At 37.7% G+C, this 27,839-nt stretch overlaps 2 long non-coding RNA genes across 3 annotated transcripts in view; one reads left to right on the forward strand and one right to left on the reverse strand.

Moving 5' to 3' along the window:
* The window catches only part of LOC138143409 (uncharacterized), a 304,779-nt gene extending 285,611 nt beyond the window's left edge, over positions 1 to 19,168 (forward strand). Inside the window, exons 4-6 of one of the 2 annotated variants that reach the window (XR_011163691.1) lie at positions 10,124 to 10,328; positions 17,857 to 17,992; positions 18,654 to 19,168. This is a non-coding gene — a long non-coding RNA (uncharacterized lncRNA). The remainder of the gene's footprint in view (positions 1 to 10,123; positions 10,329 to 17,856; positions 17,993 to 18,653) is intronic. The other variant, XR_011163692.1, reaches the window with a different exon arrangement.
* The window catches only part of LOC138143413 (uncharacterized), a 268,806-nt gene that overhangs the window by 15,268 nt on the left and 225,699 nt on the right, over positions 1 to 27,839 (reverse strand). The gene's annotated exons all lie outside the window — the stretch shown is intronic.

A 27,839-nucleotide genomic window follows, 5' to 3' on the forward strand; every position in this document is an offset into this window, starting at 1 on the left:
TCTCTCTGTCTCTCTCTCTGTCTCTCTCTCTCTGTCTCTGTCTCTCTGTCTCTGTCTCTGTCTCTGTCTCTCACTCTGTCTCTGTCTCTCTCTCTCTCTGTCTGTCTCTGTCTGTCTGTCTGTCTGTCTGTCTGTCTGTCTGTCTCTCTCTCTCTCTCTCTCTCTCTCTCTCTCTCTCTCTCTCTCTCTCTGCCTCTTTCAGGAAAAAGCAGGAAATGATAAAGAGCCCCTAAAAGGTTTCCAGTCCTTGGTGTCTTGGTGTTTTGCAGGGAGTGTAATTATCTGACCTGGATGGGTTAATAGGATCTTTGTTTATTTGTTTGCTTAGTCAGTCACTAAATATCACTGAGAATCTGAAAGTCTGTGCTCCCCTATAGGAAATAGAGCTGTGGTCTTAGAATCAGGATGACCTGGGTTAAAATCCTGCCACAGTTGGGATTTTACCAGCTGTGTGGCTCTGGACAAGTCATTCAATCTCTTTGGGTCTCAATTTCCTTATCTGTAAAATCAGGCAAGATGGGGGACAGGGACATGGGGGAGGTGGACTTAATGACCTCTGAGGCTCTTTCCACCTCTAAACCTATGAACCATGATGGTAGCTAACACACAGTTTGATAATGTGAATGGCTATTATGAAATTATTATCCTCCACATGCTGTCATTACATGGAGGTCATTTCCTGTTAAAAGGCTACATTTTATTAGAGAATGTTTCTGCCTTTTTGTGAAAATATGTTAGCCCTTAAATGCACTGGACTTCTTCAATGAGGTGGGAGGAGGAAAAAGGGAAGCAAACATGTCCTCACACCCACTTCTTTCCGGGTCACCAGTTTTACAATTTCCCTTTGCTTGTGAAAGCAGAGATCTGTATGTAGAGCATGCAGAGAATGTATGCTCCTTGAAGAAAGTGATTATCTTTCTTTGGGCCTTAGACATAGGGCATAATTCAGAGTCTGGTACACTAGGCGTTTAATAAACACTTGATAGATTGATTGATTAAATGTGTATGTATGTGTACTGTTGTTAGCCAGGCCATCTGTTGGTTACTGGGCTGGAATCATTTCAGTCTTCAGGATAACTGGAAGCTGTACTCAAACTGTTTAACAGGCTCTATAATTATTTAATGAAGCTGATGTAGTCATAATGGATGACCAGTTCTCATAGAATGTTTCCAACACAAGTTCTTAATGGCTGGGCCAAAGCATATCAGCTTGGTCAGATTAGAGCATGCCCAAACAGAAGAGAAGGAAACAAATCTCAATAGCTGAAAAATCCCAAGGCACTTTTTTGTTATTGCTTATTTTATTTTATTCTTTGAAATTGACAAGTTGAGTATTTAATAAAACTACTTTTTCTTTTCAAATTTAAAGGTTAGATGGAAATATGTTTTGCATGTGTATAACCTTTATCAAATTGCTTGCCTTCTCAATGAGGGGTGAAGGGAGGGAAGGAGGAAAAGAATTTGGAACTAAATTTTTTTTTAAATAATGTTAACATTTGTTTTTACATGTAACAAAAAAAGAAAATATTAAATTTAGAGCAAAAAATAAAAGATAATACACATAAAATTTTTTTAAAATAACAAAATTTATTAGTTTAGGTACATTTCTATCTCTATGCTCTACAGAACTTTCATTAGCCTAACCCTTATCGGGCAAAGGGGATAGGGACTGGAACAGGATCAATAATTTCATTGATATAAGAAACACTTTAGAAAGGAAACACCTTCTACCAATGGAAGTTGATACCTTCTATGTAAATAACTGTCTTAGGCAGTTTTCTAAAGCACTGAGAGGTTAAATGACTTGCCCAAGAACTCACAGGCCATATGAGTCATTGGCAAGACTTGGAACTCAAGTCTGGTTCAAATGTTGCCTCTGATATATTTGACAAAGAGCTCGTTTTAAATGGCTGTTCTTTTTCTTATTCTGTTTCCAGTGCAGTTGAATTAGATTCCTCTAATATTCTTTCCAATTTTATCTCTATGATCCTATGATGCTCCTTTATTAGTAGGAGGCAGCATTTTTAGGGGTTCACCACAAAGCTCCCAAGTTATCTTCTCAGGCCATTGAGGAGAAACACTGATCCTCAGAGATCCATGGCCTTGCCTCTGTCATTAAAGCAGTAGCAGAATGTGGATGGAATGCTTTACGGTTGCCAGTGGACTTTCCTCGCTGCTGTGACTCAGACAAAACAAGTGCTATTATCTCCATTTTGTAGATAAGGAAAGTGAACCTCACAGAAGTGACCTCCCACAACTAGTCACTAAGCTGAGCTGGAGCTCTTGGCTCAGTTTCCCAACTTTTAAGTCCCATATTCTTTCCATCCTTCTCACAGCCACTTCTTAGAAGTATAATGAGTCAGAAGTATGACGGAGGCCATTGAGTGTCTAGAAAAGACCTTGGAAATGGTGGCCATCAATAGGTAAGTCAGTAATTCTAATAAGACACAGGATGGAAGGCTCAGAAATGATAGCAATTGATCAAATAAAAATAATGATGGTGATTATGACTAGGACCTTTCACTGGTTTAGGGAACTCCTAAGACCTTTCACTGAAACAGTAGTCTTGGAGAGGCACCTAGTATGCTGAGGAGTGTAAATCATTTTCCCCTGAGCCAAAGGTGTCAGAGGCAGGACTTGAAACCAGACCTTCCTGGTTTCAAGGCTAGCTGTCTATCCATTGGGCCATGCCATCTCCAATGATGATGATAATGATGGTGATCACTTACTTCTGTAGAGGCCTTTAGAGTTTACAAAGCATCTTCCTCCCAATCACCCTGTGAAATAGGGAGTGCTTGAATTTTTAGGCCCTTTTTGTTAATGAAAAAGCCAAGATCCAGAAAGGGAAAAGTGAAAGACTAAGGTTTTATGGACATTTTACATGCTTGACAAGGGATATTTTTCATTGTGATTGTTGGTTCAATAGTGGAGACCATTATGTGACCACAATGCTTACCAGGAGGACGGATGACTTTTCATGGCTCAGCTCCAATGTCCAACCCGCCTCAACCCTGGTTAGTCCTCTTTCCCTTCTGAAATTACTTTGCAATTATATACATATATACAAACATACACACACATATACATACATGAATATATGTATTTATTGTCACATGCACATATAGGTGTATGCATATGTGGTATGTATGGGGATATATGTACATGTATGTGTATATGTATATATGCTCATTCAGTCATGTCTCATTATTCATGACCCCATTTGGGCTTTTCTTGGCAAAGATACTGGAGTGCTTTGTCATTTCCTTCTCCAGCTCATTTTATAGATGAGGAAACTGAGGCAAACAGGGTTAAGTGACTTTCCCAAGGTCACACAGTTAATAAGTATCTGAGGCTGGATTTGAACTCAGACTTTCCTGACTCCAGTGCCAGTACCCTATCCATTGTGCCACCTAGCTACCCATACCTATGCCTACACATACAAATATACCTACTTGATCATAACATAACTTACTTGTATACCTGTTGTATTTCCCAATAGAATGTAAGCTCCTTGAGAGCAGGGGCTATTTAAATTTTGGTTTTGTGTCCCCAGTGCCTAGTACAGGGCCTATTTTTTAGCAGATGCTTAATAAATGTATCCTCAACAGAACAGAATTGAATTGAGCCAAATTGAAATGAATTTTGGTCTTCACTTATTGTATCACACATCTGAGATTCATTATCTAAGTCACTTTGTCTTAAGTTCTTTGAATAGTGAAAATAATATAGTTTGGAAAGGTTTTGTATATTTTTGCATGACTGTTAGGTGTCCATTGAATATTATCAATCATTTCTTTATCCTTTTACTTTAAAAACATGAAGCATAGAAGCAATTAAAAAAAAAGACTAAACTATGTTTTAAAAAAATGGAGAAAAGTTTAGGATATTGTGTTTAAAAAAAAAATCCAACAAGCCACTATACAAGAAAACAATGGTGCTTTCTGAAGGCCAAACCAGCAGAGCAGTGAGAGAACCCAGCAAGACAATTTAGGGTTAATGCCTCAGGCTCTGCCTCTTCCTATTGCTTTCTCTGCATTGACCAAAACTGACCTGAATGTTGTGAGTAGTTGTCCAGAACCATATTTCAGAGGGTAGACTGGTCAGATTAATCATGTTAGGGACTACTGTGGCGTAATGGTAATGGTCATTTGAAGATCTTCCCTGTCCCTTAATAAGCCTAAATTGGACTTGAGGACCTTTACTGATTTGAAAATAAACTCTGCCCCCTAATAGGCTGAATGTGGTCACATGGAGCCTGTGGTGGGAAGAGTTTGCTGAAGGGTGGAGCAGAGGCCACGAGAGGCTTGTTTTTTCAGGAAGGCACAACTTTTGTTACTTTATAGTCAAGTGAGTCGTGAGGGTTGTGATGGTCTCTGACTCCAGAGAAGGCTGTATATACTCTGAGGTGAGGTTTTGCTTGGGGGCTACTTTGGGAAGAGTTGTGTGATTTGACCAGATGAGACTCTGGGCAGCGGTTGAGCCCCCTGGCTTTGAAAACCCAGATGCTGGTGCTTCTGTCTCTGCTGACTAACTAGTATGGATGTAATGGTCAGACAGCTAGAAGCCCTGTCTGCTGATTGTGTTATTTTCTCTGTATTTTTGTCTGCTTGTAACTTCTGTTGCTATTCTCTGAAGTTCAGGGTATTGACTTTTCCCCCTGAACTAGGTAAATGATACATGTTTGATTGATTAAAAGTAAGATTGTTAACCCTTTTTGAGTTGCTTTCCTTTAGAAAAGCAGATCAAAGAACCTGTGCTATCAGTCATCCTGGGCATAGTAGGGTGCTTGCTGCTACATGTGGGTTCCCTCTCATTACAAGTGGCTCTGGCAGGAGTATAAGACAGCCTTCTAGCCTAAAGACTTCTTGGTGACAGGGTAGGTTCTACCTAACACTAATACTGTAAAATATAACAGCTGTTCTTTTGGAATGAACCACTGATTCTTCCCAATCCTCAATCCACCCTGGCAAATCACATTAGATTCTTAACCTGGGATCTCTGGCCTTGTTTTTATTTTTAATATTTTGAAAGAACTGATTTCCTTTGGAATCCTGTGAATTAAAAAAAATACATTTAAAAACATTATTCTGAGGAGTCCATAGGTTTCACCATACTGCCTAAGGGGTCCAGTACACAAAAATAAAGAACCCCTGAATTATGAGAATCCAAAAGTCAACCTTGACTCAGTCCTTAGGAATGAAAGTCAGGTAGGGTAAGGTTATGCCTTATTGATCTACTCCTATCCCCTTGAGAACAGACAGAAATAGACTCCCTGTACACATGTACACACACAAAAGTCTTGAGTTAGATTCCTTTTCAGAGGCAGTAGGGTAGGATGGAAAGAACTCTGGGATTGAATCCTACCTCTGGCCCTTACTTACTTGCATGAGTTTGAGTAAATAGCCATCTAAGGTTTCTATGCCTCAGTTTCCCCACCTGGATGTAAAAGTGACCAGCAAAGCCCCTTCCAGGTCTTTGATGGCTTCATCTGTACATGAAAGATCGAGGAATGCTTCTCATCAGGTGGAGGAGGCAATGACTAGGCTTGGCAATTGTCTCTGTACCTTTTCCCCACCCACTCACTACCTCACAGGGCTGTTGTAAGGATCAACATAGAAGATAATATATGTAAAATGTTTTGTAAATCTTGAAGCACCATATAAATGGCAGCTATTATCATTATGACATTTGCTATATATTCCTACTCCCCAGTCTGGGACTGGGTTGAGACCCTGCTCTATAATAGAGACTTCAGAAGTCACTTTACTCATAAATGGCCCTTTGGGGACCCATCTTCCTATGCTTTCCACCCACTTTTCACTTTCATTGTTATATTCACAGCCAAATCTTTGTATCATGATTTAAAAAAATAATAATAAAACAAAACAAAAAACAGGCTTGGGGTGGAAGCAAGGAAGGAAGATGGAGGCAGAAGAAAGCATCAGAACAGGGCTATCAAGGGACTAGCTTCCTTCCTCTTCTCCTCCCACACTTCTTCCTTTCCCCCACTTTTCCTGTTGCTAATCAGTTCTTGGCAGTGGAATAGGCTGGAACAGAAGAACCCAGCCCCAAACTTTAGTATTTGGAAGGTGATTCAAGAGATGAGATAAAGTGAGGCAAAGATCTAAAGGAAAATGGAAAAGAAGGAAGACCTGGAGAAGGAGCTGGAGGAGGAAATGGTTTAGTCAATCACTACTAAGGGACTGAAATGTTCCTCATAAATCACTTTGGATTTATCCCACATAAAAGTTAGAGTATGAATTTCAGCATTTCACAAATTGACATGTATATATAAATACAAAGCCCCCTATCTATGCCATTGTGGGTTTGGGGTATGTCTTTGAAATGCTTTTATTATGTAAAAATTTACTAGAAAGAAATTGCTATGATTATCATTATTATATGATTATTATTAATTTAAAGCACAGATTGTTCAGTCATTTTTTGAGTTCTAACCAACTCTTTGGGAACCTAGTTGAGATTTTCTTGGTAAAGCTACTGGAGTGGTTTGCCATTTCTTTCTCCAACTAATTTTACAACAACTGAGCCAAGCAGGGTTAAGTGACTTACCCAGGGTCACAAGCTAGTAAGTGTCTGAGGCTAGATTTGTAGTTATGAATATGAGCCTTCCCAACTCTAAGCCCAGTGTTCTATCCACTGAATCACCTAACTGCCCAGAGCACAGATTACATGCTATTCATAGTTTATAACAACACTAAGTACACTAAGCTTTGTGAAGTGAGGCAAGTCACTTAATTTGTCTGTCTCAGTTTCCTCATCCACAAAATGGGGATAATCATAGCACCTACCTCCCAGGGTTGTCGTGAGGATCAAATGAGATTTATTTGTAAAGTGCTTTGTCAACCTTAAAGCGCTATCTAAATGTGAACTATTGTTGTTTTTAGCCCTTTTGATCAAGTACATTGCCATAGCTCATTATAACTTTTTTTGGTCTCCTATTGATACTTTGTCTCTAATTGATGGACTGTATTAGAACTAAAATTCGATATAGTCACATATAAAGAAAAAGTGGCTTTGAATAGTAGAAAGGATTTGGAGTCAGCAGACCTGGATTCAAATTCCAACTTTGCTGCCTCCTGCTTATGTGACCTTGAGAGAGTCACTGTAACACGAGGGGAATGAACCGGGAGACCCCTAAGATGCCTTTCAGTTCCAAATGTTATATGGAAAACCATCTCTGCCTACAATGTGTCAACAGACTTCATTTTACTATCCCCCAATTTTTTTATGTGCTCTAGTTTTTCTGACAATGCCTCATATTGTTTCATTTTGTTTTCTAGGTCACTGTGATTTTCTCCTAACTGGAATAGCTCTGTGAATAAGTCCCACTGCATTATTAATCTAATCAAGTTGTAGCATGCCTGGCCTTTTGGTCAGGACTGTGGAAGCTCTGTCTCAGGTTTTATAGGACTTATTATCTTTAGAACCTCTAAAGGTCCCTGATGTCTTCACTAATGTTAGCCCTTTCACTCATGCAATCATAAATCTTTCTTCTCTCTCGAAGGTGACCTTGATGAAACTGCAGCACAGGTATGATAAAACCAGCTCTTATCAGCTCGGGAGAGAGAGCTGCTTGTTAAATTTTCAGTGTGAGCATTTACGCCTCAGAAATCAGCAAACACCATAAAACAAGGCTTGGTTGAATGTTTTGTTGATTGTCTAGACTTAAGAAAGTGATGGGAAAAAATGTCAATAAAGCAAATTAAACTTAAAAGTGGGTTATGGGTCCATTCCTCACCTGCACCCCCAGCCAGGTGTTAAATATTTACTAGCACATCCCTGGATGGTGATCAATTGAATTTAGCCACTCCACACTTAGCTATGTGACCTGATACTTCTAGACACTTCCCCCCAAGCTTGAACTTTTACCCAAATCAGCACAATTTGGGGAGCCCAGGACAGCTCCAGCACCATGAAGAGGGCTCCAGAGGAGAGGGGGCTCTCTGAGGAAGCAACACTTGGGTTCCTACTCCTACACTAAAGAACTTCCTGTTATGTAATATACTGGGGCACTGGCTCACACCTCTCATTCCCACCTGGATGGCCCTTATAGCAAGGCTATCAGACTTGGAAGGGAATGTCACTTTCAACAGCGCCAAACAGGTACAAAGTATTTTTCAAGCAATGTTATCATACAATGTATTATTTTGCAAGTGGATGAGGTGTGAAATCCTTTGTGTTTTTCCTTTGTGCTTTCAAGTAATCCAAGTTTGCTCCTCCTGGACCACTCAGCCTTCATTTATGTTCCCTGTAGATTTTCTTTTTTTTTTTTTTAGCAAGTTGTTTCTAGCCTACATCAGAACCCCAGATTTATTTTTAAAGTATTTCCTCCACTATTCTCTGCCACCATCCTATTGGCTTCAATACAGCAAGGGTCTGTGATTTCCCTGGTGTGGGTTCTTCTTCCACAAAAGCAGACCACAACACTTAGCAGATGGCACACGGTACATAGAGTGTTGGGTCTGGAGTAAGATCTGAGTTTTTAATCCAGTCACTGGCTGTGTGACTCTAGGCAAGTCACTTAACCTGTGTCCTCATCCGTAAGGACTTAAACCTCAGTTTCCTCATGTGTAAAATGAATATGAGAACAGCTATGTAGCACAGTGGCCTGAAGACAAGAAGACTCATGTTCCTGAGTTTAAATCTGGCCTCAGATACTTACTGTGTGTAGGCAAATCACTTAACCCATTTGTCTCCATTTCCTCATCTGTCAAATGAACTGAAGAAGGAAATGGCAAACCACTTGAATATTTTTGCCAAGAAAACCCTAAATGGGGTCATGAAGAGTCAGACATGACTGAAAAACTACTCAACAACAAAAATGGAGATAATAACTGCACTTACCTCCCAGAGTTATTGTGAGTATCAAATGAGATAATTTGTAAAGTACTTAGCATAATGTCTGTCCCATAATAGGTGCTTCACAAATGATTGTTCCTTCCTTCCCTTCTTCATAAGCGGCTGTGGCCAAAATAATCATTACCTGATGGTCAATTCCCTGAGATGAGCATCCTACACTTTGCTAACCTGGTTATCAGATGACCAACATGCGGTCTGTTCCCAAGCTTGTATTCAGAACTGGTTGATCCACTGATAGAGCTTTCAAGAACCCAGGGCTCATCTCCTCCCTCCACCCCAAAGTGGTTAGAGCTTCCTCTCCCCAAATTACTTTGAATTTATTTACTTGGGATTTATTTTTGCATATATTTTGCATTTATGAATCAGTGAGCATGTTGTTTCTTCCCCAGTAGAAGGTAACTTCCTTGAAGGGAAGAACTGTTTATATTTTTACAAAAAAAAAAATATTCCAAGCATCTAGCACAGTGCTTGACACATAGTAGGCATGTGATTGATATATGGTTATTGGTGAGCACAAGAGGGGATGATGAAAAACAAATCAACCCTAAAAAATATGGCTCAGAATTAAGAAGTTAAATATGCTGAAGACCAATGGATTGCTCAGAAACCTGCTTTGTATCATGAATGCTTTCTTCAAGAAGAGAGTCAGAAAATATTAAACTTAGCAAGCACCAAAAATCACCAGAAAAGCAAAACAGAACAACAACAAAAACCAGACTGCCTAAACCAAGAGGAAATGACTGATTTCTAACGCCAACATAGTTTATAATCTATTGAAACTTAAACTGCACTAAGGCTTTTGGGACACCTGGTATGAAGTTAGAATAAAAAAAAATAAACGTTAATTACCAAGTAGAAGAAGTCATGGAGATAAGAAGGCACCACAGAACCAAATCAACCTGTTTCATCAAGTTGACTCCAGACAAATAGATAAAAACAAGCTAGTGTCTGAGACCTGATTTGAACTCAGAAAGATGAGTCTCCCTGACTGTAGGCCCAGCACTCTGTCCACTGCACCACCTAGCTGCCCCTCTATGGTCCTTACTATTAAAAAAAGAAAAAAACTGTGATCCTGTGATCATAGTTCCTTATTATAACCCTCCACTTGTTCAATTCTTGAGAGTAGGTAACAAATTCAGAGTTATTTTAATTTGGAATTAATTTTGGGATAAGAGATCAAATTCTCCTGTCGATATTATTTCTTAATATTGAATGTTAAACAGAATATTTTATTCCTCTCTAGGCTGTACTTCAGACTTCCTTTACCAGCTTGAAGCCTCATTCAAACTCTGGAATTCACATGTTGGAAATACCCTCCATCCCTATGGTCTCTCCCTCTGGCGGATAGCTCCTCCTAGAACTTTCATTTAAAGAGGGTACCCAGAACAGCCATACCTCATTCCTCTCCTGGATGCTTCCTTTTATGTGCTTTCTTTCCCAATTAGAATGTAAGTTCCTTGAGGGCAGAGACTGTCTTTCTGCTAGTATCTATATTCTCTGCATTTAACACATTATCTAACCTATGATAAGCACTTAATAAATACTTGTTGACTGAAAGATTACTCCATAAATGAATGATTTTTGTGGTAAATCAGCATTCACACTAGGAAAGGTAAAAATAAGGACCCCACACAAAACTTATTAAAAAATATTCTTTGGGCAAGGAGTCAAGATGGCAGAGTAAAACAGCGAGGCTCTGGCTTCCACCTCTTCCAATTCATGTAAAAAATGACTCTAGACAAACTTTGGAGCTACAGAACCCACAAAATGACAGAGAGAAGCTAACTTCCTGCTGAACACAGCCTAGCAGGCTGGCAGGAAGGGGCCAACACAGCTCTCTGGAAGCCGAGCTCAGACCGGCATGAGCCCAAGGTTTTAGCCTCAGGGCAGCCTGACCAGCCACCAGCTGGAGGGACTTCAGATAGCCAGCAGCTGTGGCAGTTTCCAGAATTATCAACCCACAGATGCCAAAGACAAAGTGAGAGGTCAGTGTAGAATTTGCAGGAACAGGGAGCTTGGGAGTACAATCTGGCCTTTGCCCCCAGGGCATGAAGCAACTGGGGCTCTGCGGCCCTACTGCTTCAGAGCTCCTGGCCTGCAGATTGTAGGGGGACCAAGCCACCAGTCGGAGGGGTAATCGCTCTTGCTCTAACCTGCTTAGATCTGGATCACTGTCTAGGGTGGAGGTCCTGGGGTGTGTGACCAGTTTGCCAGAGCATGTTGAGGCTTCAGAGAGGGCACCCAATTAATACCTCCAGCAGCTGCAAAAACCCAAGCAACTGGGATAAATCTCCCCTTTCTGGTAGCAGAGTCCTACTGTGGCAAAAGGTTCAAAAGTCAAGTAATTTAGTGGCAACATGAGCAAGCAAAGGAAGCAGAGCAAACAGAGTAATCCACCATTAGACTCCTATTTTGGGGACAAAAAGGATCAAAGCATGGAAGAGGAGGAAGACAACAAAGTCAGAACTCCTGCACCAAAAGCTTCCAAGAAAAGTATGAGCTGGTTACAGGCCATAGAGAAGCTTAAAAAGGATTTTGAAAACCAAATAAGAGAAGTGGAGGAAAAATTGGGAAGAGAAATGAGAACGATGAAAGAAAATTATGAAATGAGAGTCAACAACCTGACTGAAGAAAACCACCTTAAAAAATAGACTAACTCAGATGTCAAAAGAGGTTCAAAAAGGCAATGAGGAGAAGAATGCCTTAAAAAGCCAAATTTGCCAGATGGAAAAAGAATCTCAAAAGCTCACTGAAGAGAATCATTCCTTCAGAATTGGATTGGACAAATGGAAGCTAGTGACTTTATGAGAAATCAAGATACAATTAAACAGATCCAAACAAACAAAAAAAAATAGAAGGCAATGTGAAATATCTCATTGGACAAACCACTGACCTGGAAAATAGTTACAGGAGAGATAATTTTAAAATTATTGGACTATCTGAAAGTCCTGATCAAAAAAAGAACCTAAAAATCATCCTTCAAGAAATTCTCAAGGAAAATTGCCCTGATGTTTTAGAACCAGAGGGTAAAATAGAGGTTGAAAGAATTCACTGATCACCTCCTGAAAAAGATCCCAAAAAGAAAATTCCTAGGAATATTATAGCCAGGTTCCAGAATTCCCAGATCAAGGAGAAAATATTACAAGCAGCTGGAAAGAAACAATTTGAATATTGTGGAAACACAATCAGGATAACACAGGATCTGGAAGCTTCTACACTGAGGGATTAAAGGGCTTGGAATATGATATTCCAGAGGTCAAAGGAGCTGGGATTAAAACCAAGAATCACCTACCCAGCAAAACTGAGTATCATGTTTCAGGGGAAAATATGGTCATTCAGTGGAATAGAGGACTTTCAAGCATTCTTGATGAAAAAAAAACAGAGTTGAATAGAAAATTTGACATTCAGATACAAGAAGCAAGAGAAGCATGAAAAGGTAAACAGGGGAAAGAAATCATAAGGAACTTATCAAAGTTGAACTATTTATATTCCTACATGGAAAAAATGATAATTGTAACTTATGAAACTTTTCTCAGTATGAGAATAGTTGAAGGGAATAGAAATGTGTGTGTGTATGTATGTGTGTATATAGGTATATATATATATGTCTATATAGGAAGGTATATGGACATAAGAATACATATGTGAATGTATGTATATATGTGTACAGGTATACATAGACAGAGGGCACAGGAGCAATTGAATAGGAAGGGATAATACTTAAAAGGTGAAATTAAGAGGTGAGAGAGGAATATAACAAGAGGAGATGGGGAGAGACAGAATGGGGTAAATTATCTTATATAGAAGAGGCAAGGGAAAACTGTTACAATGGAAGGGATGAACAGGAAGGTAAAAGGGAATGAGTCAACCTTATTCTCATTGAATTTGGCTTAGCAGGGGGGGAGGGTAGGGGAATGACATAAACACTAAATAGGGTATCTCACCCCACAGGAGAGTAGAGAGGAAGAGGATGAGAGGGGGGATGATGGAAGGGAGGGCAGGCTAGGGGGGAGGGAAGATGGAATCACCCACTTTGAAAAGGGACAGGATCAAAGTAGTGAATAGTACAAGTTGGGGGTGGGATAGAAGGGAGGGAAATATAGTCAGTCTTTCACAATATATCTATTATGAAAAATGTTCTGCTTAGGTATACATGTACGACCTATATTGAATTGTTTATCTTCCCAGTAAGGGTGGGTGACAAGGGAGGAAGGGAAAGAATCTGGAATTCAAAGTTTTAAAATCAAATGTTTAAAAATGTATTTATACATTATTATCACTATTACTTTATATGCAACTGGGGCATAGAGATCCACTGTGCCCTACTGGAAAGTTGGAGGCGGAATGGAGGAAGATATGGGAGAGAGCAGACTGGGGGAGGGGATATTCAGTGGTATCACTGTTTTGGGGTGGTGGGTAGGGAGAAAATTTGTAACTCAAAATCTTGTGGAAATGAATGATGTAAACTAAAAAAAATTTTAAAAAGGCAACTTTAAAAATATATATTCTTCAATGTGGGAAAATTGGAACACTAACGCATCATTGGTGAGTTGTGAACTGATCCAACCCTTCTGGAGAGCAATTTGGAACTATGCCCAAAGGGCTATAAAAATGTGTATACCCTTTTATCCAACAATACCACTAGTAGGTCTGTATCCCAAAGAGATCATAAAAACAGGAAAAGGACCCACACGTACAAAAATATTTACAGCAGCTCTTTTTGTGGTGACAAGGAATTGGAAATTGAGGGGAGGCCCATCAATTGGGGAATGACTAAACAAAATGTGGTGTATGAGTGTAATGGAATACTATTGTGCTTAAAGAAATGATGATCAGGCAGACTTCAGAAAAACCTGGAAAGAATTACATGAACTGAAATGAGCAGAACCAGGAGAACATTGTATACAGCAACAGCAACACTGTGCCATGATTAGCTATGACAGACATAGCTTTTCTCAGCAATACAATGATGCAAGATAGTTTCGTGATGGAAAATGCTAACTACCTCCAGAGAAAGAACCTATGGAGTCGGAATGCAGATTGAAGCATACTATTTTCACTTTCTTTGTTTTTCACTTTTAAAAATTTTTTCCTTCTTGTGGTTTTTCCCTATTATTCTGATTCTTTCTTTCTTTGCTTTTTTTTTTTTGGAGGGGGGAAGGCTGGGCAATTGGGGTTAAGTGACTTGCCCAAGGTCACACAGCTAGTTTTTGTGTTAAGTGTCTGAGGCCGGATTTGAACTCAGGTGCTCCTGACTCCATTCACTATGCCACCTAGCCACCCCTATTCTGATTCTTTCACAACATGACTAATGTGAAAATGTTTAACATGATGATACATGTATAACCTATATCAAATTGCTTGCTGTCTTGGAAAGGGGGGAGGGAAAAAAGGGAGAAAAATGTGGAACTCAAAATTTTATAAAAATGAATGTTGGGAACTATCTTTGCATATAATTAGAAAAAATAAAATAGTATTATAGAGAATACAAAAAAGAAATATTCTTCACAACTGACTGATGCTTTAGAAAACTGGATATGAGAGATGCTGCAAGTCTTCAGATGGGGCAAAGACAGTTTTCTATCTTCCCTTTTTTATCAGAATGGCCCTACCTGATATATGTCAGTGGAGTTTTTACCAATGTTCCTCATTTCCAGGGAATATAAGGGCACTTATTGATGGGGAAATAAGGTGTTATCAGTTACTTCCATTTTCTCCTTTTGTGCTTTGGAATCTTTGAACATTGGAATTGATTTAGGGAGTAAGGAGGGAAGAATATGTTTCCCTCTGTGGCCACCATCACAAATTAATTTGGCTTATTCTCATAGAGCTAGGGGCCTGCTCACATGGTGTGAACTGGGTCTTTTGAAATATTTATCTGTAAATTTCTCTTAGCCCAAGGGCTCATCTCCCCTAACAGATGGTCATTAACTCATAAGGGACTCCATGGTAGAACAGAGAACAAAGGTACCATTAAATTTGTTTATGGGATGAATTTCTGACTTAACTCTTCACTCTCCTGTTCCATTCTCTAGACTCCAAATCATGCCATCTGTTTAGTAAACAGATTAATATTCATTCAGAATTTTTTATGCCTTATATATTGGGGCATTGCCTCTATGAGATGGGCCACTGGACACTTAGTAGGAGGCCTTAACATAACAAGATGTTTCAAACCCCTACATCTCTCTCAATTATTTATTCATGGAGTAAATCTAACTTTTGTGGCTTCATTACTCTAACAGGAAACATTGTCTGCCTATTGGTTGCTACCTGTTTATGAGGAAGAGCTTCTAAGACACCTGTTCTTAAATGTTTTTGTTTCATGGCCCTTTCTGGCAATCAGGTGACGTCTATGGGTCCCTTCTCAGAATAATGATTTATTGCCTAGATTTATAATGGAAACAAATGCTAAATTTTAGAGGTTTGAAAATCAGTATGCAATTTTTTTCCCATCTAAGTTCACAGACCCCTAGTCTGTGCATCCCAGGTTAAGAATCACTGAGCTAAAGGAAAAGTCATTTTATTCCATTTATATTTCAGAGCTTCTCCAATTTTCTAAAACAAACCAGTGAGATTCATGGACCATAGAGCTGCAAGGGCCTTCAGAGGACATCTAGTTCAATACTCTCATTGAACAGATAAGGAAACTGGCCCAGGGAAGTTAAGAGATTTTCATGTCACACAGGTTAGTGTCAGAAGTAGTATTTGAACCTCAGATGTTCTCACTCCAGAATGAGCCAGTGCTCTGGAGTAAACAACCTAGAAGGAGACATTTTATTTCAGTTCTTCGTAGGTGTTTCGTGTGTTAAACTTTACTAAGGAAGTAGCATTGTGCTGTAGAAAAAGGAGTGTTAAAAAGACCTGAGCTTCAGCCCTACCTCACAGTGTGACTTCACAGGATCATAGGACCCAGAGCTAGGTGGGAGATCATTGGGGTTTCAAAAGCTTCGAACTTTGAGTCTTGTCAAGCTGAATTCAAGGGCTGCCTTACATAATTAATAACTCCGTGACTCCCGGAAAAGCACCTAACTTTTCTCTGCCTATTTCTTTGTCCATAAAGTGGGGGTGTTAATGATTACACATGTGTAAACTATATCAGATTGCTTGCCATCTCAGGGAGGCATTGTTGTTTGTTCTTTATTCCTGAAGAGGACCATTATATCAGGAAGGTGATGATCCCGTGACTTGCAAGTGAATTGGATTTAAGTGAGTGAGGGTTGTGCAAAGTCACCAGCCTCACTTTCTTCTCTGGAGCCTTCTGGGTCCAGTGACCAGATATCGAGCAGGACTTCTAGAGATGGCCCCAGGAGGGAGGAAGGGAAAGAGGGATAGAACTATGAATTCAAAATATTTTTAAAAGTTTAAAAATAATTGTTTTAACGTGTAATTGGGAAAAAATAAAATATTTTATAAAAAAATAAATGGGGATGATAAGAACATCACAGACTCTGGTCACTTTCTATAGATCAGCAGCCTGGGACCCTTAATCAACACAGTTTCGAAGGATCACCACAAGCCTTGGTGGGCAGAGGCAGGGCTTTATGCATGAGGACAGTCCCCAAACAACAGAATATTGGGCAAACAATGGTTCTTCAGATCCTGTGGCCCTACTCCTGCTGTGACTGACTCCTTTCTGTCTTCGTTCTTTGGCTCTGGGTCCTGTTCTGTCTTTTAATTATTCCTTTCTAATACTCTGACTCAGCCCCCTGCTCCTCCTCTGGACTGATCTCCAAGTATGATGTGGCTCTCAGATTAAAAAAAAAAACCTAACTTCTCTTCCAGCTGGTGCCTAATTAAGATATGGTATAGTGATCGGGGCTCTACCCACATTAACCTTCGACCTAATTACTTGGAGGATCATAACTTGCAGATCAGAAAGGAACCTCAGAGGCCATCTGGACCAACTCCTTTATTTTTTATAGCTGAAAAAATAAATTCAAGGAAACTAAACAATGTACCTGAGGTCACTCACTCAGTCAATAAACATTTATTAAACACCTACTGTGTGCAGGCATAGTGCTGATTTCAAGGACCACAAAAAGAGACAAAAGGCAGTTTACCCTCCTGAAATCCACAATCTAATGGGGGAGAAAACATACAAATAGATAAAAACAAGCTATATACAGAATAAATAGGAAATAATTAATGGGGGAAGGCACTGGAACTAAGAAGGTATAAGAAAGCCTTCCCCATAACTGAAACTTAAAGGAAGCCAGCAGTTGGATATGGGGAAAGAGAACATTCCAAGTGCAGGTAGTGATAATAAAAGCTTCTAGTCACGTCCAATTCTTCCTGATCTCATTTGGGGTTTTCTTGGCAAACTGGAGTGGTTTGCCATTTCCTTCTTCAGCTCATTTTACAGATAAGGAAACTAAGGCAAACAGGGTTAAGTGACTTCTCAGAATCACACAGCTAGTTAAGTGTCTGAGGCTGGATTTAAACTCAAGAAGTTGAGTCTCCTTGACTCCAAGCTTGTTATTCTATCCACAATGCCATGAAACAAAAACATTTAAGAATAGCTGCCTTGGAAATTCTTCCTCATAAATAGGTAGCAACCACCAGGTAGACAATGTTTCCTGTTAGGGTAATAGAGTCACAAAAGTTAGATTTACTCCATGAATAAATAATTGAGAGATATAAGGGTTTAAAACATATTATTATGTTAAGGCCTCCTACTGAGTGCCTGATGGCACATCTCATAGAGACAAGATGCCCCAATATATAAAGAGCAAAAGAATTCTGAATTACTAAACATACTGCATGATTTGGAATCTAGAGAAAGTAAAGAGTTAAGTCAGAAGTTCAGTCTATAAACGAACGTAAACTGGTACCTTTGTTCTCTGTTATGCCATGCAGTCCCTTGTGAACTAATGACCATATGTTAGGATCTGTAAAGCACTTTGCATGTTATTATCTTATTTGATCTTCACAACAATACATAAGGTAGGAACTTCTATTGTTTGCATTTTACAGATGAGAAGACTGAAGCTAAAACACTTGCCCAGGGTTTCACAGCCAGTAAGTACCTGAGAGATGATTCGGACCCAACTCTTCCTGACTCCAAGACCAACGCTGTATCCATTACTCCACCTAGCTGCCCAAGCAAGTGGTAAGGGCAGGATTTGAACCCAAATCCCCTCATTCAAGAGCCAGTATTTCAATGCACCCCTTTATCATGGCACTCTCCAACTGAAAAGTCTTTGGATTCCCACTGCCTAAAATGAAGATGCAAACCCTTCAGCATAGGCAGGATGGGAATTAGCATTTACTAAGTGTTTTAATTCAGTGCCAGGCACTGTGCTAAGCCCTTTGCAAAGATCTCACTGGATCATCTGATCATAGGTTCTCCAAAGTGTTCAGTTTAATCTTGCACCACTCCTTTTTTTTTAAATTATGTTAGGCTTCAACCAAACTTATCTACTTTTCAACCCCCATCTTCTTTCTTTCTTTCTTTCTTCTCTCATCTATATGGCTCTGTTCCTGGGATCTCTCATGTTTGCAAAGGGTTCCCTCTCTGCTCTTTGCTCACCTCACTCTTGTTCTTCATCCATTGAAATGTTCCCCTTCCTTTAAGCCTCTGCTCCCGTGCCATTTTCTCCTTGGAGATTTTCTTGTCCCCCCATCTCGCTCCCCACTAGTCTCCAGCGTGAAGAGATCTCTCTTGGTCAGATTCCTCGTAACTCTTTATTTGACCCTTTGTACTCATGGGATTTTCATTTGTATCATAGGCGTTAATGTGCATATCTTATTTTCCTCATCACATTATATAGGCAACTAGGTGGCACATGGTCCTCTTTGAGAATGAAGATCAAGCAACAACTCAACAGAGGCAAGAAGATGAGCTCAAACGCTGCTTCAGATGGTTCTTGACTGTGTGACACTGGACAAGTCACTTAACTTTTTTCAGCCTCAGTTTCCTCATTTGTAAAATGGGGATAATAATAGCACCGATTTCCAAGGTTATGAGTATCAAATGAGATAACTGTAAATTATTGAAATAAAAAAAGATAATTTGTAAAGAGTTTTACAAATCCTAAAGCACTGTATAAATGCTACTTATTATTATAAAGTCATCAGGAACAGGAATTATATTTTACCTAATCTTTATTCCCAGATCTCAATTCAATGTCTTAAACATTAACAAATGTCTGTTGAACTTATAAATTTTCCATTTATATTATAAATATGTGCATTAAAGAATATAAGTAATAAATAAGCATTTGGGTATGTAGTATTTATAAGTGATGTGGTTTTCACTGCTTCTTTCATATAATTTTTTTTCAATAAAATTTTATTGATAGCTGTTGCCTTTTCATTACCTACATTTTCCCCAGGATTCCTCACCCTTATTTCATAGATGCTCGAATCTTATTTACATAGCAAGCCCTGAAGACAGGAACTCTTTTTTTCTACTTTTCTTCTATTTTCCTAATGCCTAGCACCATCTCTAGGAATCAATTAATTAGTTTGACTGCTATATTCTAGTGGGAAGAGGTCTGGCCTTGGAGTCAGAAGACAAGGATCTAAAGTCAATTCCCAACTGCCTTTTACTCCCTGGGTGACTTTGGTCAATATACAACATTGTCATCAGTTTAGGCCCCTAATTCTGCATCTAAAAAATGAGAAAACTGAATTCAGTGGTCTCTAGGTCCCTTTCAGATTCTGGTCCTATGAACTGCATGGAGGGCTTTGTGTTAAAGGGGTACACTGAAGTGTGAAACACTTTCCCTAGCCCTCTGGGAGCCTCCAATCTAGCTGAGGAAATAAGACTCTTAAAAAGCAAATATATAATATAAGGCAGTCTATAGATGTTCAATGAGTGTACAGGCAATAAGAGTATGGGAGAGAGAGAATAGTGGGGCTTAAGAAGTATTTGTCTTATTTATATGAACTGATGCTGAGTGAAGTGAGCAGAACCAGGAGAACATTGTACACAGTTACAGCCACATTGTGTGATGACTGACTTTGATAGACTTAGCTCTTCTCAGCAATGCAAGGATCTAAGGCAGCTCCAAAAGACTCATGATGGAAAATGCCATCCACATCCAGAAAAAGAACGATGGAGTCTGAATGCAGATGGAAGCAGACTACTTGCTCTCCTTTTCTTTTGTTGTTGTCTTTTGTTTCTTCTTTCTCATGGTTCCTCCCATTAGCTCTAATTATTCATTACATCTTGACTAATATGAAAATATGTTTAATATTAATGCATAAGTAGAGCCTACATCACATTGCACACTGTCTCGAGGAGGAGAAGGAAAGGGAGTGGCAGAAAACTTAAAACTCAAAATCTTATGAAAGGGAATATTGAAAACTAAAAATAAATAAATTATATTAAATTAAATATTATATTAAAAAAGAAATATTTGTCTCAGCCAATTGAATTGATTAATGTTATTTGACTCAATTATCTCCTTTAGAGTTTCAATCTCAGGATGAACCAGACAAGTCACTGAATTATCCCTGAAATTATTCCTGTTTTATAATGCTCAGGATCTATCAGTTCTTTCCTGCACAGAGAGAAGTAAAACAATATTAAATTTATTCAATTAACATTTGAAAAACTGATAACTTGTTGACTCGTGAATGTTCTAATAAGTAGGAGTGGAAGCCTAACTCATAAGGGTTTTTTTTATGTGAGAAATTTAGTGCATATTCATATTTTGTCTTGTTGTCTTGTGAATGCTGGGTTAGTTATCACCAAATCTTGAACAACCTAGGCTTTAAATTCCTGGAAAAATTTTCTTCATCCTTTCTATTCTTTAAGCATGATATCATTCTCACCAAAATTCAAGGAAAACTCTGCCAACTTGGTTTCAATTATTTTACAAAGATTCTCTAAGTCTGTAACATTGAACAACTTTGGCTTATATTTGTGTTTATAATGCCTACCATGTGTTTCTAAGCAAATACATTATCTACATGTAGCAACATACCTTCATGCTTCTCAAAATTAGGGGATAGAATGCAGAGGACCATCCCCACATTGGATAAAACTCAGGAGAAACAATTGACTTTTTCATAGAATTTTTCTTTGTAATTAAACTACAGAAAGTGTTGTTCAAATTTGACTTTATTCTAAGCTTTATCTCTTTAAAAATCTCCCTTGGTTTACTGTGATCATAGATGGAGAGCTGGGAGGAACCTAAGAGGCCGGCCTCCTCCCCTTCCCCTACACTTCCACACACATACATAGGCGTTTGATGGATGAGAAAACAGGATTGGTTAAGTAACCTGACTTTGTCACACAGGTAGTAAGCATCAGATCAGTAGCTGAACCCAAGCCTCCTGCCTGGAGCCAGGGTCCTTCCCAGAAGCAGTTTTCTTCACTTAGCAAACTATTGTATACAGACTAATAGCCTGATCTCTCTGACTTTCCTCTTGACCTTTTCCTTTGGGATTGAGAAGCCAAGTTGAATTTGAATAAATTCTGGAAACTGTCCCTAGAGGAAGAGCTAGAAGAAGAAAAAAACTGCTAGCGAAAGGCAGAATTTAGCTGGCTGGAAAGGAAAACTGTCTTCTGAACAACCTAGTGAAGCAAGCATGATGATTCCTTAAACAGAAGCAAGTCAGAGCCAGGGCTGAATGTCAAGTCAATGGAAAGAATTGGGCAAATAAAATTGAGTAGGTGAAAAGAGAAAGTGTCTTTAAAACTGACTTCAAAAAGGAAGAGATTTAAGAATAAGAAGAGGGAGAACTTAGTGAGCAAGTATGAGAGCATTACTAATTTTTGACACACAGACATAAATATGCATATGTGTATAAATATACATATGTGTATAAATTAATGCATGTATATATACATGTGTGATTTTATATATATTAAACAAATAGACAGACAACTGGATAGCTGCCTAGAGGAAGCATAGTAGATAGAATCCTGAAGTCAGGAAGACCTCAATTCAAATCCAGCCTCAGACACTTACTAAATTGGTGACCCAGGGCAAGTCATTTAGCCTTTATCTGCCTGAGTTTCCCAATCTGCAAAGCGGGGAAAATAATTGTACTTACTCCCCAGGTTGCGAAAATCAGACGAGATAATAACAATAAAGCATTTAGCACAGCACCTGGCACACAGTAGGTGCTTAATAAATGCTTTCCCCCTTCCTAGATAGAGCATTAATTATGCACTTACTGTGTTCCAGGCATTGTGGCTCATGTCTATAGATACCAATAAAATCATTCAATGTAGTCCCTGCACTTAAGGCTTTAAAAAAAATATTGGAAATGAAGGGGATGCCCATCAATTGGGGAATGGCCAGACAAGCTGTGGTATACGAGTGTAATGGGATACTGTTGTGCTATAAGAAATGAGGAGCAGACGGACTTCAGAATAACCTGGAGAGATCTGTAGATTCTGAGTGAGGAGAGCAGAACCAGGAGAACTTGGTGCATAATTACAGACATGTTGTGTCTGTGATGACTGACTGCAATGCGACACAGTGAGACAACTCCAAAGGACTCATGATGGAAAGCGCTATCCACATCCGGAGAAAGAACTAGAGTCGGAATGCAGATCGAAGCAAACCGCTCGCTCTCTCTTGTTTCGTTTTGTTCCCTCTTTCTCGTTATTCTTTCCTTTGTTTATAATCCTTCTTTACAACTTGATTAATGTTTATTGTGGAGGTATTTGTAGAACCTATATTAGATTGCATGCCACCATAGGAGGGAAGGGGGGAAGAGAGGGAGGAGGAGAAAATTTGAAACTCAAAAACTTGTGGAACTGAATGTTGTAAACTAAAAGTAAATAAATGCATTTTTCAGAATATTTTAATGGAGGAAGACAACACCTTGGAAAGGAGGAGAAGGGGCAAAGCATGGTATGGATAGAGTGGGACATCAACATAGACACCTACTTCTTTATAAGAAAGCTCACAGAACAGATGAGGGATCTACAGGGTAGAGTCTAAGGTTTATGGATCATGGTTTTCTTGGGGGTTATTTATATTACATAAATTAAAGTGATATCTAATTTTATCTTAAAATGGTCTGGTAAAGCATAACAAATTTTTAAGCAGCTCCCCCCTCCCCCGCACACTTTCTACCCCAATTAATGTGCCAGTTACTGATGCTGATTAGTGGGCTACTGAAATTGCAGCGTAAATTTCAGGTGAAAAAAACCTCTTTGCTTCTGAAACTGCAAATCCATATTATGAAGTTGAGAGGTCTGTGTCAGTCTTACAATAACATTAGAATTCATTATTGAGGCCAGGATTATGTTACAAATATATTATCACCCTTTTCAAACCAAAAATACTAATTAATTAATAAAAAATACTAATTAATGCCTCATAGAACATTATAAAAAGGTAATTAATTTTAACTATTGTTTCTTTCTCCTCTCTCTTTTTAGAAAAAGGGAGTGATTCAGAGAAAAAGAAATGCAATCTTGAGATAATTTAGTTTTTTAATGAACTCTGCTTCAAGGCCTCTAAGAATTACTAGTGAATCAGGTAGTGCAATAGGAAATAGGTCTTATCATCATCATCATCACCTTCATCACTAGTATTTATATAGTACTTAAAGGTTTGCATGTATAGATTTTATCTCATTTGATCATTTAAACAGTCTTGAGAGTTAGGTGCTATTATGACTCCCATTTTGTAGTGAGGAAACTGAGGCAGAGTGAGGCTAAGTCACTTGCCCTAGCTTACATAACTAGTTTCTGAGGATAGATTTGAACTCAGGACTTCTTGTCTCTAAGTTTAACATTCCACTCACTGCACCACCTAGTTGGCTGAAAAACAGGTTTCTCTTGCCTAAAACGATAACAAATAACTAATTGAATGTGCACTGTCCACTGGTTTATTTCCAGGAAACTTTTCAACATATTTTCTAAGAACTCATTGGTACCAAGATCTAACAAAACTCAGAAATATTACTTAGTCTGTTTGTTATGATGATTTGCTTCCTTGATTTTTGTTGTTTCTTATTTTCTAAAAACCAAGGACTTCAAGCCCATTCTTCCCATACCTACCTTAAAAAAAACAACAAAAAACCATTTATTAAGCACCTATTATATACCAGACAGTGCTAAGTGCTGAAACCTCATGAAACTGTAGTCACTCAAATTATGTTACACAATATTAACAGCTGATATTTACATAACACTTAATTTTCAGAACACTTTATATGCAGGCTTGTATTTGAGCTTCAAAACAATCCACTGAGGCAAATAAAATTGGCATAATTATCCACATATTTGAGATGAGAAAACCAAAGCTAAAAATGATGCAGTGAAGGCAGCTAGGTGGTGCAGTGAATAGAGCACCGGCCCTGGAGTCAGGAATGCCTGAGTTCAAATCTGGCCTCAGACACTTAACACTTACTAGCCATGTGACCTTGGGCAAGGCACTTAACCCCAATTGCCCTCCAAAAAGCAAAAAATAAAAAAAATTGATTAAAAAAAAAGAATGATGAAGTGACTTCACTATCTCACATAGCTAGTAAGTGTAGAAGGGAGGAGTTGAATCAAGGTCTTTCCAACCCTATCAACATCCACCAGCTCCACTCCCATTTTTAAGAGAAATTATTTGGACAAAATTAAATTAACACCCTTTTGTTAAGCAAAATAAAGATTTAGATAGTGTAAATAGATGAGTGCTATACTATGACAACAAGTAAAGTTTGAATTTGAAACCAGAGTAATAGTTGATCTTTTAGCTTGTAAGTCAGGACATATAAACAATGTTTGTTTTTTCTGGAAGAATTTAAAGGCTCAGCATTATACAATTATTTCAAAAATACTCTGGTGAAATAAAGGAATAATTAACTAACTATAGAGATATTCAGTATTCATAGTTGGGTCATGCCAATATAATAAGAAATTGTGGTACAAATTAAATTAATTTATAGATTGAGTGCTATATTAATCAAACCACTGGGGGATATTTTATGAAACTAGACAAAATATTAACAATTCATTTGGGAGAACAAAATGTTGAGTTTCAAAGTAGACATGGGGAGAGGTGTCAGAGAGAGAAGCAAGAATGAAATATATCAAATATGAAGCTATATTATAAAGTGGAAAGCATCAAAAATTCTTTGATATTAGTTAAAATTTAGTTTAGCATAACAAACTAAATGAGCAAGAACCAGAAACAGTTGAAAAAAGTAGATGAGAATTTCATAAGTCCAAGAACATAAACTTCTTTGCCAGTAATTGCTCATGTAAGTGGGAAATAGCTTAGGCAGATATTAGACTTAGATCAGCATTTTATACCATAGTATACAATGAACTTCAAGTTGATATGAAACCTGATCAAGAGGTCACATATGAAAAATAAAATAGAAGAGAATGAAAGTATCTGGTATTTTTTTTTAAATAACTATGGCATTGAAGGGAAAGGGGCATTGTTTTGTTTTGTAAATGTGTTTTAGTTATGTCTTCTGTTTTTCCATTTCTAGGATTATTTCTATCATTTCTAGGATTATCTACTGCTCTCTTCCAAACTGACCCTACCTTTATGACAAAGAAGAACAATTAAGCAAAAATAAGAAGGGGGGGGGAGGAGGGAATACAGTAATTGTGTCTGACAATGTATACAACACTCTGCCCTACTAGTTCCCTAGCTATCTGTCAAGAAGAGGGAAGTATATTTCATTATCTGTTCTCTGGTAATCTACTTAAGTTATACAGAGTTAAATGCTTTTGATGATGATGATTTTTTTTTGCCATTTGTCCTGTGATGGCTATTGTGTGTGTGTATATGTATGTATATGTACATATATACTTTATTTTAAATTTATGGAATAAAACAAGCATTTTCATAACACAGTACAATAAAAAAGATGATTGCACATGAAACTGCAAATCTCCTATGCACAACTTGCTATTCCTTTCAAACATACAACAAAATTTTCATCTAAAATTTTTTTTCTTCCCTCCCTGCTCTAGGGATGGCTACAATGAGACACAAATAGGTGTGTGTATGCATGTATAATATATGATATATGTACATATATGCACATATACATGTACATGTAAAATTGTTCTATACCTACTTCTATTTGTCAGTTCTTTCTCTGCATGCAAATAGCATTTTTCATCTTTCTTCATATGTCCTTTATAATTAATTTGGGTATTTATAATAGTCAAAATGACATATTCTCTCAAAGTTTTTCTCAAAATATAATTGCTGTTACCATATATAATGTTCTCTTTGTTCTGATCATTTCACTCTTTATTACTTCATGCAAATCTTTCCATAGTTTTCTAAAATAATTGAGCTTATCTTTTCTTATAGCACAGTAGTGTTCCATCATAATCATATATGACAATTTGTTCAGCCATTCCCCAATTGATTGACATCTTAGCAATTTCTAGTTCTTTGGCACCACTAGGAAAGCTGCTATAAACATTTTAGAACATATAGGTTCTTTTTCTTTTCCTCCAATTTTCTCTGGAAATAGACCATTAATTGTTCATGGGTAGGCAGGACCAATATGATAAAAATTATAATTTTACCCAAACTAATTTATATATTCAATGCCATCCTAATTAAATTACATTTTTTTTTACAGAATTGGAAAAATAATAAAATTCATTTGGAAAAACAAAAAGTCAAGAATATCAAAGGAAATAATGAAAAAAAATTAAAGGAAATAGGTTTAGCAGTACCCAATCTTAAACTATATTATAAGGTAGTAATTATCAAAACTATCAGATACTGGCTAGGAAATAGAAAGGTAGATAAGTGGAATAGACATATAATTTACAGCAGCAAATAAATGTAATAACATATTTGACAAGTGTAAAAATTTGAGATTTTGGGATAAAAATTAATTTTTTGTTAAAGATTGTTGGGAAAATTGTAAAGCAGTGTGGTGGAAAATGGACATAGACCAATATCTTACAACATTTACCAAGATAACATCAAAATGGATACATGACCTAATATAAAGAGAGATTTCATAACAAAATTGAAAGAATGCAGGATATATTACAAACAATTTATAAATAAAAGAGATAGCAAAGTTAGGTGTAAAATGGATAATTTTTATTACATTAAATTAAAAAGGTTTTGTACAAATAAAACAAATGTAACACAGATCAGAAGGAAAGCAGAAAATTGGGGGAAATTTTTTTACAGACAATTTATCAGACAAAGGTCTCCTATCTAAATAATATGAAGAAGTTTGTCACATCTCTAAGAACATGAGTTATTCCCCAATTGATAAGTGGTGAAAGGATATGAAAAGACAGTTTTTCAATGAAGAAATAACAACAATTTATAGTCATATAAAACATGCTCTAAATCAGTGTTGATTAGAGAAATGCAAATTAAAACAAACTTGAGATATCGTTTTATACCTATCAGATTAGCTAAAATGATAGAAGGGAGGTGTGACAAATGTTGGAAAGGATGTGGACAAATTGGGACACTAATCCATTGTTGGTGGAATTTTTCACAAGAACAACACTATAGACCTTGTCAAATACTTTGCCAAAATCTAAGGAAACTATACTTTCAGCATTGCCATGATTTGTCAGTCTGTTAATTCTAAGAAATTAAATGGTGTGTTATAATCTTAATGAAGCCATGCTGATACTGTGATCACTGCTTCCTTTTAGAGATCTTTAATAATGACCCTTTTAATGAGATATTCTAGAATTTTTATAGGAATCAAAGTCCAGCTCACTAGCCTTTGTTCTTCAGAATCCATTCTTTAAAAAAAAAATGGAGACAATTATTTGCCCTTCTCTAGTACTGAAGTATCCACATCCAATTCTCCACTATTTGGCAAAGATCACTAGCAATCAGTAATCACTTCTGTAATCATAAATTCTCTTAATACCCTAGGATGTAGTTTATCTAAACCCAGTCATTTGAACTCATCAGGAGTAGCTAGGTACTTTTTTTTTAACTCTCCTAATGTTTTTTGGCCTTCAACTTTCTAGTATCTTTTCCAAATTTTATTTGGCAACAGCAACAACTAAAAGGAAAATAAAAGTTTAA

The sequence above is a fragment of the Petaurus breviceps genome, unplaced genomic scaffold, assembly GCF_028583685.1.
Source record: "Petaurus breviceps papuanus isolate PSGF00001 unplaced genomic scaffold, PetGlider_PUasm1.0 90639, whole genome shotgun sequence".
NCBI lineage: Eukaryota > Metazoa > Chordata > Mammalia > Diprotodontia > Petauridae > Petaurus > Petaurus breviceps.